General features: G+C 42.8%; 2 protein-coding genes across 6 annotated transcripts in view; one reads left to right on the top strand and one right to left on the bottom strand.

Annotated features, from left to right (window-relative positions):
* The window catches only part of LOC126999553 (uncharacterized), an 88023-nt gene that overhangs the window by 19984 nt on the left and 55539 nt on the right, over nucleotides 1-12500 (top strand). The gene's annotated exons all lie outside the window — the stretch shown is intronic.
* The window catches only part of LOC126999557 (QRFP-like peptide receptor), a 37165-nt gene that overhangs the window by 16993 nt on the left and 7672 nt on the right, over nucleotides 1-12500 (bottom strand). For all 4 annotated transcript variants that reach the window (XM_050862320.1, XM_050862319.1, XM_050862321.1 and 1 more), the window contains exon 3: nucleotides 1-1002. This exon is cut by the window's left edge and continues 635 nt beyond it. The gene's annotated coding sequence lies outside the window, so the exon portion shown is untranslated. The remainder of the gene's footprint in view (nucleotides 1003-12500) is intronic.

Below are 12500 nucleotides of genomic sequence, written 5' to 3'. Positions count from 1 at the left end.
CAGCATAAGATTATTTTTTATTATTATTTCTACAGACTTTATTTTTCTATATTTTTTTACATCCTCCTTTTCTCAGCCTTCAGGACACTTTCTGTTCGTTAAGTTTTTTCCCTTTAAATCCTCTTTCCTCTTTCCTCCAGCATAAGATTATTTTATTATTATTATTTCTACAGACTTTACTTTTCTATATTTTTTTACATCCTCTTTTTCTCAGCTTTCGGACACTTTGCTCGTTCGTTTTTATATATGTTTTTTTATGCTCTTTTTTATATGTACTTGAATTTCACGTTTTATTTGTTTTGTTTTACGTCAATGTCTCTCGTTTTTTTTTTCGCTTCAAACCTTAACTCTTTTTATCCAGTATGTTTTTCTCCTTTTTTCTCTCTCTCCTTTTCTTCTTTTTCTGGCCTGCTTTCTTTCTTGTCTCAATTTCGTGTTTTACTTGTGTTTTTTCGTCAATATCCCTATTTTTTCACCTTAATCCTTCACCCTCTCTATCCAGTATGTTCTTTCTCTTTTTTCTTACTTTAACTTTCTTTCTCTCTTCTCTTTCTGGCTTTCTTTTTTATTTATTTCTATTTTCTTTTCACTTTCGTATCCACTGCCTCCTCTCTCTCTTTTTCTCCTTTTCCTTTCCCCAATCACTTATTCTCCCTCCTGTTTCTCCTCTTTCTTCTTTTATTTCATCTTATTTTTGCTGTTTTTTCCTTCTATACATTCACTTATTTCTTTTCTCTTTCTCGTTTTCTTCTTTTATTTCATCTTTTCACTTCTTCACTGCTGTTCCTCCCTTCTTGCCTCCTTTTCCCCTCTTCTGTCCTCCTTTTCCTCCCAGTATGTCCTCTGTCCTCTTCTTCCAACCTTCCAACTCTTCTTTCCTTCCGTTCCTCCTTTCTCTCTCTCGCTATCTCTCTCTCTTCGTTCTTATTTCCTCCGCTCTCTCCTCCTCCTCCCCCGTCCCTTCTCTCCACCTCTCGTCTGCCTCGGGGCCGCTGGAAACACCTGTAAAGATATAGAAAAAATACCTGTTGGTTTTTATAGTGGAGAAAAGAAGCTTATGAAAAGAAATTTGAAAGAAAAAGAAGAAGGAGAGAAAATAAACAAGCTTTCTGTTGATTGCATTGCCTTGTGTTGCGTCTGAGAGAGAGAGAGAGAGAGAGAGAGAGAGAGAGAGAGAGAGAGAGAGAGAGAGAGAGAGAGAGAATAAAATTGTATCTCGCTGACAGTGGTGGAATTTCATTTGCACACACACACACACACACACACACACACACACACACACACACACACACACACACACACACACACACACACACACGTCCTCATCTCAATATTTGCTCATCATTAATCTACGCTTCCTTCTCCTCCTCCTCCTCCTCCTCTTCCTCCTCACGCCCCCATAAACTCCTCCCTTGTTCTCCTCCTCCTCCTTCTCCTCCTCCTTCTCCTCTTCCTCCTCCTCCACGTTTTTTAGTTGGTTCCTCTTCCTTATTTTTCCTGGTTCGTTCCTCCTCCTCCTCCTCCTCCTCCTCCTTCTCTAACTTTCTTTTTTTGTTTTCTTCTTCTTCTTCTTCTTCTACTGTTTTCTTTCTTCTTCATTGGATTACATCATTTTTTATGCTTCCTCTAATTATTCTCTCTCTCTCTCTCTCTCTCTCTCTCTCTCTCTTCGCAAGCTTGTATATCTTTTTTATGCCTTCTCCTCCTCTCAAATTTCCCTCCCATCTTCTCTTCCTTTCCTCCCTCCTTCTCTCTCTCTCTCTCTCTCTCTCTCTCTCTCTCTCTCCCCTTCCTTCTTTATTTCCATCTCTTTCTCGTCTATCTTCTCTCTCCTCTCTTCAACATCCCATCCTTTTCTCCTTCCTCGTTATCCCTCCTCCCTTTCCCTTCTCTCTCTCTCTCCTCTTTCCTCTTCTCTCTCTCTCCTTTCCTCCACGTCTCCCTTTCGGTCTCAATTTGGTTCTCTTGGCAAGAGAAGTTTACATTTCAATACATTATTATTTATGGAGGGTGGTGATCTATCTATCGATCTTTCTATCTATCTATCTATCCATATATCTATCTATCTCTGTGTGTATTCATACCATTCTATCTATATCTGTCTGCCCTATCTATCCTCCTCCTCCTCCTCCTCCTCCTCCTCCTACTCCTCCTCCTCCTTCTCCTCCTCTTCCTCCTTCTCCTCCTCCTCCTCCTTATTCCTCTTTCTTCTATTTTATCTCTTTATTTTATGTCCTTATTTTTCTTTATTTTTTGTCCTTGTACGTTTATATATATTTTTTGTCGATGAACTTTTTTTTTATAATTTTCTTTTGCTCCTCTTTTCTCTTTCTTCCTCCTCCTCCTCCTCCTCCTCCTCTTATTGTTTCTGATGATGCCTCCTCAAGTCCCCTTCCCCTAATTACAGTGCGACTCCTGCCTCTCCTGCTACATACGGGTACTAATGTTTGACAGCGATCGAAATACGGGAAAATACAAAGACATGGGAACGTGTCGTATTATCGAGGTTATAGTGACACTTGCACGGCCAGGCCTGCGTATACCCCCCAAGAAGGGTCGCGTTTTGCCTTCCACTACCGTCATCAGTGTGTTTCTCTATTCCTCTCTGCGTAAAACATTCAGCCATCTCTGCTGCGCTTACAATATTGAGTTACTGCTATTCTGTCCTTTTTCTTCCTCTTCCTGTGTTTATATTTTCTTTTGTTTCTGTTTCCTTTTCCTTTTTCTTTATCTTTTTATGTTCTGGGATTGATGTGTTTTCAACTATCTGTTCCTCCTTCTTCTTTGTGTTTCTCTATTCCTCTCTTCGTTAAACATACACCCAGCTACTCTTTCTTTTTTCTTCCTCTTCCTGTGTTTATATTTTCTTCTGCCACTCTTTCCCTTTCCTCATTCTTCATCTTCTTATGTTTTGCAATTGATGTCTCTTTAACTATCTGTTCCTCCTTCTTCTTTGTGTTTCTCTATACCTCTCTTCGTTAAACATACACCCAGCTACTCTTTCCTTCTTCTTCCTCTTCCTTTTTGTATTTTCTTCTGCTTCTGTTTCTCTTTCCTCATTCTTTATCTTCTTATGTTCTGCAATTGATGTCTCTTCAAGTATCTGTTCCTCCTCCTTCTCCTCCTCTCCCCCGCTCTTTCTCCTCCACTGAATTATTAAGAGTGAGTCCAGCAACGCGCCCCGAAAATAATATACCACAGTTTCAAACGTCGTCTGTGTTTGGTTTTCAGTTTCAGTCCTCTTTGGTTTCAGTTTCAGTCCTCTTTGGTTTCAGTTTCAGTCCTCTTTGGTTTCAGTTTCAATCTTCTTTGGTTTCAGTTTCGATCCTCTTTGGTTTCAGTTTCAGTCCTCTTTGGTTTCAGTTTCAATCCTCTTTGGTCTCAGTTTCGATCCTCTTTGGTCTCAGTTTCGATTCTCTTTGGTTTCAGTTTCGATCCTCTTTGGTTTCAGTTTCGATCCTCTTTTGTTTCCGTCTCAGTCGTCTCAGTTTGGTCTCGCTTCGTCGTTCCTCTCGGGTTCTGTTTTGATAATGTCCATTCATGATTAGCGACCGTGTGTTTGTCTCGTTTTCATTCTTATTTTCCTTTCCCTTCTAATAAAGTGATCTACGCGCGGCAGCTGCTGAGTGGTGAGTGGATTATAATGTAGTAGTTGTTTGTGTGTGTGTGTGTTTATGTCTGTCATATGTGTGTGTGTGTGTGTGTGTGTGTGTGTGTGTGTGTGTGTGTGTGTGTGTTTGTGTTTATGATTTGCTTCTCATTCATTTTACGGTATAAGTATTTTGTTTGTTTGTATAGTGAAATTCTTCCTTCTCTCTCTCTCTCTCTCTCTCTCTCTCTCTCTCTCTCTCTCTCTCTCTCTCTTTTCTTTCTTTCTTTTTTCCTTCTCTTTCTTTTTTTTCGTTTCTCTTTTTCTTTTTTCCTTCATCCTTTCTCTTTCTTCTCTCTCTTCCTTCTTTCTTTCTTTCTTTCCTTCCTTCCTTCCTTCTCTCTCTACCTATCTAACTCTCTACCTATCTATCTATCTATTTATATCTCTATCCTTCTATCCCTCTCCCCATATATATCCCCCTCACACACAACCCCGCACATCCCTGCCTGGTCTCCGCGGCTCGCATGCAAATATTATGAGATCAATCCGCCAATATGTGGGCCGCAAATGTTCTCTCTTCCCCGTCCCAACGAGCTGCCGGATGCACTGCGGGTGTGCTCTCAAAATGCCGAAGAGAGAGATGGGACCCATATTTAATTTTTGTATTTTCTTTCTTTTTTATTATTCGTTGACTTCTTTACTTATCTTTTTCCCCATTTCGTTTAGACACCGCTAGTTCATTTTTATTTTTTCGTTGATTTCTTCGTTTATTTTTCACTTCATTTCGTTGCGTAGCTATCACCGGTTAAGCATGTCCGATCGTCTCATGCCTTCATATACTTCTCTATCTCTTCAGTATATTCCACAGACAGCTTCTCTATGACTCAATATCTCCTCGTAATGACCTCACTTTCCTTCCCCTCGTCCCAAACTTTCCTAGATCATGCATTTCCTTCTTATAAGCACGCACGATCTTCTTTTCCTTCCCGAGTTCGATATATGTCACATGCACCTTGCTTTTGACTCAGAAACTCTCCCTTAATGATCTCACTTATCTAACGCTTAAACTTTTACCTATATTTCTTTTCCTATAAGCACACAAGACCCTCATTGCATTCATAGTTCTCCTCCTCTTAATCTACGTTTCCTTTCCCCTATCACGCACTTTCCCTCTTCATGTATTCCTTTCCTGTAGGCATACACACACACCCTACATTCACAGTCCTCGTCCCTAATGATCTCAGTCCCCTTTCGCCTCTCCAATCCATGTATCCCTTTCCTATAAGCATACACACACACCCTATGCGTCTCTCGCCTGTTAGCTTAAAGTCTGGGCAGTTCAGCGCAGAGGATGGGGCGGTAGCGGCCGCGGGGGGACAGCTGATCACACAAGCTCATTGTTGCCTCTGGTGTGAGCGTCGCTGTGGACTCCCCGCCGATAATCCCAACACAGAGCCGCCCTTGTGTGTGGCTGAGTGTGTGTGGAGAGAGAGAGAGAGAGAGAGAGAGAGAGAGAGAGAGAGAGAGAGAGAGAGAGAGAGAGAGAGAGAGAGAGAGAGAGAGAATATCATTAGTACAGTTCCTCAAGACTTCGTTACTTGCTGCAGTTTTTCGCGAATATCCGTTGATTAAAAAGTTTTCTTCGTTAATAAGTTTGTTGTATCTTCTGGTTCTTCTTTTTCTTCTTTTTTTTTTTTTTTGTTCCTATCCTTGTTCTTCACACACACACACACACACACACACACACACACACACACACACACAGCAGATGTTTGAAGTTCCTGTGGTCGGCCTGGTTATGCAAGTGTGTGTGTGTGTGTGTGTGTGTGTGTGTGTGTGTGTGTGTGTGTGTGTGTAATAGATAACGTTAGATAGATAAATAGATTGAGAGAAAGAGAGACAGATACAAAGATACAAAGATACAGAGATTGAGAGATAAAGAAATAGAGAGAGAGAGAGAGAGAGAGAGAGAGAGAGAGAGAGAGAGAGAGAGAGAGAGAGAGAGAGAGAGAGAGTAAATATCCAATGACCAGGTAATATTGGCTTGCTAGAACACGAGCCTCGATCTAATAGGGACCCCAAGGAGCTACAGGGCGTTAAGGAAGAGGAGGAGAAGAGGAAGTGGAAGGAGGAGGAAGAAGAAGAGGAGGAGGAGTGGTGGATGGATGGCAAAGAAAATAAGGCAAAGGAAGATGTATATTCGGATAACAAGATAATAAGAGAGGAGGGAAGGAGGAGGAAGAGGAAGGAGCAAACATGGAAACTTGGAAATCCAGGCGATAGAAAGCAATTGGAATGAAACACATAAGCATGGAAACCAGGCGACAGAAAGCAATTGGATCAAACATATACACTTGGAAAACCAGGCCACATAAAACAATTGGATGAAATATTTAAGCATGGAAGATCAGGGGACAGAAAGAAATTGGATCAAACATATACACTTGGAAAACCAGGCCACAGAAAGCAATTGGATAAAAAATATACACTTAGAAGACTAGGCGACAGAAAGCAATTGGATCAAACATATACACTTGGAAAACCAGGCCACAGAAAGCAATTGGATAAAAAATATACACTGAGAAGACTAGGCGACAGAAAGCAATTGGATCAAACATATACACTTGGAAAACCAGGCCACAGAAAGCAATTGGATAAAAAATATACACTTAGAAGACTAGGCGACAGAAAGCAATTGGATCAAACATATACACTTGGAAAACCAGGCCACAGAAAACAATTGGATAAAAAATATACACTTAGAAGATTAGGCGACAGAAAGCAATTGGATCAAACATATACACTTGGAAAACCAGGCCACAGAAAGCAATTGGATAAAAAATATACACTTAGAAGATTAGGCGACAGAAAGCAATTGGATCAAACATATACACTTGGAAAACCAGGCCACAGAAAACAATTGGATAAAAAATATACACTTAGAAGATTAGGCGACAGAAAGCAATTGGATCAAACATATACACTTGGAAAACCAGGCCACAGAAAACAATTGGATAAAAAATATACACTTAGAAGATTAGGCGACAGAAAGCAATTGGATCAAACATATACACTTGGAAAACCAGGCCACAGAAAACAATTGGATCAAAAATATACACTTAGAAGATTAGGCGACAGAAAGCAATTGGATCAAACATATACACTTGGAAGAGCAGGCGACAGAGAGCAATTGGGTGAAACATATACGCTTAGAAGATCAGGCAACAGAAAGCAATAGTTACACATACCTTGCTTTGGATATTGCTCTTGAAAATAATATATGATCACTTAATCTTCCGACACATCCTCCTCCTCCTCCTCCTCCTCCTCCTGTTATTTTCACTCATCCACTCTCAACCAACCCACTTTCATGGCTATTTATGGCGAGAGAGAGAGAGAGAGAGAGAGAGAGAGAGAGAGAGAGAGAGAGAGAGAGAGAGAGTATTACGAGATTAAGTGTGTTCCAGAATACCAATACAATTATGTATTGGATATTAGCTTAAATTTTTCCTCATTAATTATTAAGTGAATATAAATACAGTAATTACCGGAAGTTTGTGTGTTTGTTTGTGTTTGTGAGTGTGTGTGTTGGTTTCGGTTTTCTTTACGACTGTGTGACTTTTTTGGGGGAGGGGAGGTGTGACTCTCTCTCTCTCTCTCTCTCTCTCTCTCTCTCTCTCTCTCTCTCTCTGTTTCTCTCTGTTTCACCCTCGTATACACATCCAAGAGGAAAAAAAAAGTAAGAAAGAAACACACATACAAACACACACACAAAAAAAACCTTTCACTCATAATTAACCTGCCTAGCCGTCCCTCATATCACCTCTCTGACACTCTCGCAGGTGCTAATCTTGACAATCGCCACTTCCCACCTTTCCTCTGTTCCCCCTCTCCTTTATTGCTCTCGCCCCTGTTATTCATCCTTGAGACACTTATTAGGCACGCAGCGGGGAATGCGAGGCCCGTCTGATGCGCCCTGAGATAGTGTCTTGTTCCTTCCACTACTTCTGGGTAACTGACGGCCGAGCAAAGATGAACACCTCGGCCCGCTAATAATGATGAAATAAAGCATATGTTTCCCTTGCTTTTTGCTTCCTCTACATCTTGCAAACTGACGTACAGGCAAAGATGAACACGTAGGCCCATTAATTTTTGGGTTATACCTCTTTTTTTCGTTAATTGTATGTTTCCTTTGCATATTACTTCCACTATTACTGAGAAACTGACGGTCAAGCTAAGATGAATGCCTATGCCTATCAATATTCCCGTTGCTCCTGCTCTTCTGTTATCCGTTAGCTATATATTTCCTCTTCATTTCCATCACTTTCCTAGAGGCTGACGGGCACCAACAGATCAACACAGAGACCCAACTAATATGCATGTTTCTCATAGGCAAATACTGACTTCTGTTGTTCCTTAGCTATAGTTTTATCTTATTTTTCCTACCTTCATCACTTTCTCAGAAGCAGACTGGCACACAGCTATAAACACGTGGCCCTTCTAATACACATGTTACTCCTAGACAAATATTTCCCCTTCTGTTGTTCCTTAGCTATATTTTTGCCGCTGAAGTGACCGCCTGTATCACAAGCTCCCCCCCTTAGCCAGGCTCTGTTTCCTACGAGCTTATGCTAAACCGTATTTCCATGGTTAAAAATGGTAGAAGCAATATCTATTAACTGATATCACTGGTCAGTTATCATGGCGCAAATAGGAAGGGAAATATAGTTGGAAATGTATGGAATTTAGGAATGGCGAAAAATGTTAAGAATCTGCGTGAATACGGCGATCTCATTCATCCCATACCAGGCAACGTAAAGATGGAAAGAAAGATATAAGCATGGAAAACCAGGCGACACAAAGCAATTGGATCAAACATATACACTTGGAAAACCAGGCAACGTAAAGAAATGGAATGAAGCATATAAGCATGGAAAATCAGGCGACACAAAGCAATTGGATTAAACATATACGCTTGGAAAACCAGGCAACGTAAAGATGGAAAGAAAGATATAAGCATGGAAAACCAGGCGACACAAAGCAATTGGATTAAACATATACGCTTGGAAAACCAGGCAACGTAAAGAAATGGAATGAAGCATATAAGCATGGAAAATCAGGCGACAGAAAGCAATTGAACCAAACACCCCCAGCCCCCCACACCTACCCTTTACTCCTTCACCCCCTACACTCAGCCCCCACACAACCCCCCCCCCATATGCACCTTACCAAGCACTCCCCCACACACAAAGCCTTCACCCCACCCTAACCCACCCCCCACGCCTAACCTTCACTTCTTCACCTCCCACACTCAGCCCCCACACAAACCGCCCCCCATATGCACCCTACCAAGCACTCCCCCACACAAAGCCTTCACCCCACCCCTTACACAGCCCCCCACAACACTCTTCCACCCCCTGCACTTAGCCCCCCCCACAAATCACCCCCCTATTGCACCGTACCAAGCACCCCCCACACAAAGCCTTCACCCCTTCACCCCTAACTCGCCCCGCACATTCCCTTGTAATGGAGAGGTGTGGCGTGCCGCAGGGGGCCAGTCCTTCGCCGTTTCGCCCTCGCCACAAGACCCGTCTATGAAACCCTTCAGAACTAGGATACTGTGAGGAGGATGCGGCCCCGGAGAATGTAAACAAGAGGAGGAGGAGGAGGAGGAGGAGGACGAGGGGGAGGAGGAAGGGGGGTATGGTACAGGGTGAGGAGGTACAGGAGGGGGAGGAAGAAGATTGAGAGAGGAATTGAGAGGAGGAGGAGGAGGAGGAGCAGGAGCAGGAGGAGGAGGAGGGGGGTAGGAAGAAGACTGAGAGAGGGAGGAAGATCTTACAGACTTTGCTCTTTGTTGTTCTAACCTTCGTGGGGGAGGAGGAGGAGGAGGAGGAGGAGGAGGAGGAGGAGGTCATGCGGGTCATGGGGAGGAGAAAGGGAGGAGGAGAAGAAGGATAAAGAGGAGGAGGAGGAGGAGGAGGAGGAGGAGGAGGAGGAGGAACGAGAAAGAGTAGAGAGTAACGGAAAGAAACGTAGAAAAATCTCCAATCATTCCTCTTCTTCCCTTCCTCCTCCTCCTCCTCCTCCTCCTTCTCCTCCTAAGCACTTACTAAACTTTATTTCTCTCCATCGCATTACTCTTTCCTCCTCCTCCTCCTCCTCCTCCTACCGGTCAAGATGGAAACCGGAACCGGAACCGAACTGGAACCGGACCCGAAATTGCACGTTGGCAGAGAGTCCGGAAGATGCGCGTAATGCAGTGTTGGGTAATTAATGAGAGAGAGAGAGAGAGAGAGAGAGAGAGAGAGAGAGAGAGAGAGAGAGAGAGAGAGAGAGAGAGAGAGAGAGAGAGAGAGAGATGCTGGTTGTGTGTGTGTATGTGTGTGTGTGTGTGTGTGTGTGTGTGTGTGTGTGTTTGACCGATTATGTTAAAATTGGGTCCAATCACCGCTTTGACTAATTATATCATCACCCACACACACACACACACACACACACACACACACACACACAGGCACAGACAGACAAACATACAACCATCTCTCTCTCTCTCTCTCTCTCTCTCTCTCGTGAATGTTGTCGTGTTTTCCAAGGCAGACTAATTACTCGGCGGGCCAATTACAGGCCTTAATTGCCGATTGTAGGAATGAGGCAATAACAGGAGCGCGCGGGAACCTTCGACGAGTCCAGATCAAAGGCGAGAGAGACTTGGAGCGCATAGAGTTAGTGTTGACGGACATTGTTTTATATATATTTTAACATTATCACGGGGATTATGCCTGTCATGCTTGTCTTGTTCTTTATTTAACCTCAGCGTTCGGGCGGCATATTCCTGAAGTCTCTGGGGCATGCGGTCCCTGAGTGAAGACGCTCGGCTGTTTCTAACCACGGGCCGTTCTGGAATATACTCTCATTGCGATTCCCACTCAAAATTACCTCAACTAACTCAAACCAAACCTTACATAACCTAACCTAACCTAACCTATCCTGCCCCGTTGAAGAGTAGGCGGCACATACCCGTACAGACTTCGGGAATATGCGTTCGGGCGCGGTGTCTTGGAGGAGCCGGGTTCAAGTCCCGCCCACCGGTACAAGCTGACAGTCTCCAGTCATCGCCGATTGGCCTAAAAATACCCACATGTTCTGTTGAAGACCACCTAACAACCCGGAGTCTAGCGAAGCTCTATACAGTGGAGAAAAGATGAATTCCTGGGGGCAGCGTGAGCCAAAACAAGACGGCGCCACTTTAAACACTAGCCTGCTCCACGAACAGTCTCTATATGCTCTCCTGAAGAGCACCTAACAACCCGGATTCTGGGAAAGCTTTATACAGTGGAGAAAAGATGAATTCCTGGGGGCAGCGTGAGCTAAAACAAGACGGCGCCACTTTAAACACTAGCCTGCTCCACGAACAGTCTCGGGCCGACCAGCAGGACCAATCAAGGTAGCCTACCGGTGCAACAGGCCGAAAGTAAAATAAATAAATAAATAAATAAATAAATAAATAAGTGTTTTCATATCTTGTTTTTGTTTTCATATTCTTTCCAAAATTTCTTGTTTTACTTTTTATTTCTCTTTTATTTTCATTTGTATATTTGTTCCTTATTATTTTAGTTCATTATGAATTTGAAACACATTTTTATATTTCGAGAGCTAGACAAGGTATTAAAAAGATAATGAGAATCCAAAACAAAACTAAACATTTCAACTCCAGAGCCCCGCCAAAGGTTACCGTGTTTTCAGCCCTATATATTAAGCTTAGACTCCCTTATCTCTTTCCCGAACCAAAACTAGACAATTCGACACCATAACTCTGCCAAAGGTTACAAATATCGTGTTTTCAGCCCTATATATTAAGCCGGGACTCCCGTATCACATTCACAAACCAGAACAATATCACTCGACTTCATAACTCTGTCAAAGCTTCCAAATACCGTGTTTTCAGCCCTATATATTAAGCCTAGACTCCCTTATCGCTTTCCCGAATCAAAACTATACAATTCGACTCCATAACTCCGCCAAAGATAACAAGTATCGTGTTTTCAGCTCCATATATTAAGCCTAGACTCCCTTATCTCTTTCCCGAACCAAACCTAGACAATTCGACTCCATAACTCTGCCAAAGGTTACAAATACCGTGTTTTCAGCCCTATATATTAAGCCTAGACTCCCTTATCGCTTTCTCGAATCAAAACTATACAATTCGACTCCATAACTTCGCCAAAGATAACAAGTATCGTGCTTTCAGCTCCATATATTAAGCTGGGACTCCCTCATCGCCCTCCCGAACCAATCATGTGTATTGTGCAGTGCGTGTTATTCCCGTGCTACTGCGGCCCGCATACCACGTTGCTCATATTGCCTGTTGTGACCGGCTCTTCGCGTATTGGCTGGCGCCTCTCAACCCTAGCGATGTTATGAGCCAAGTACCGCCGGGGTAGGACATGGACTTTTTTTTTTTACAGTAAAGGAAACAGCTCAAAGGAAAAAAAAAAAAAGAAAGAAAACTAATGAAAAAATAGCCCGCAAATCACTGCTCCTATAAAAAGAGTTCAGAGGAGTGGCCAAAAGAGAGGTCAATTTCGGGAGGAGAGGTGTTCTGATAAGCTCCTCTTGAAAGGTCAACCCGCTTGGCATTCCGAATTCAGAGCAATGTTTTTTCCTCTTTTTATGGGCTATTAAAAAAGAAAGAAAGATAAATGAGAATACAGGGCTCAATACAGTAGTTGTCGGCCCATAACACCATTCCTTTGATCCTAAACATTGTTCTATACTCCCTAATCACAATAACTGACTCTTGTTTTGTACGGATAGCTCACAGCGGCGGTACTTGGCTCAAAACAGCGGTAGTCTGCCCATAACGTCATTCCTTTGATCTTAAAACATCGATACATACTTCCTGTTC

Source organism: Eriocheir sinensis, chromosome 16 (assembly GCF_024679095.1).
Source record: "Eriocheir sinensis breed Jianghai 21 chromosome 16, ASM2467909v1, whole genome shotgun sequence".
NCBI classification, from domain to species: domain Eukaryota; kingdom Metazoa; phylum Arthropoda; class Malacostraca; order Decapoda; family Varunidae; genus Eriocheir; species Eriocheir sinensis.
This window is presented reverse-complemented; position numbering and strand designations above follow the sequence as displayed.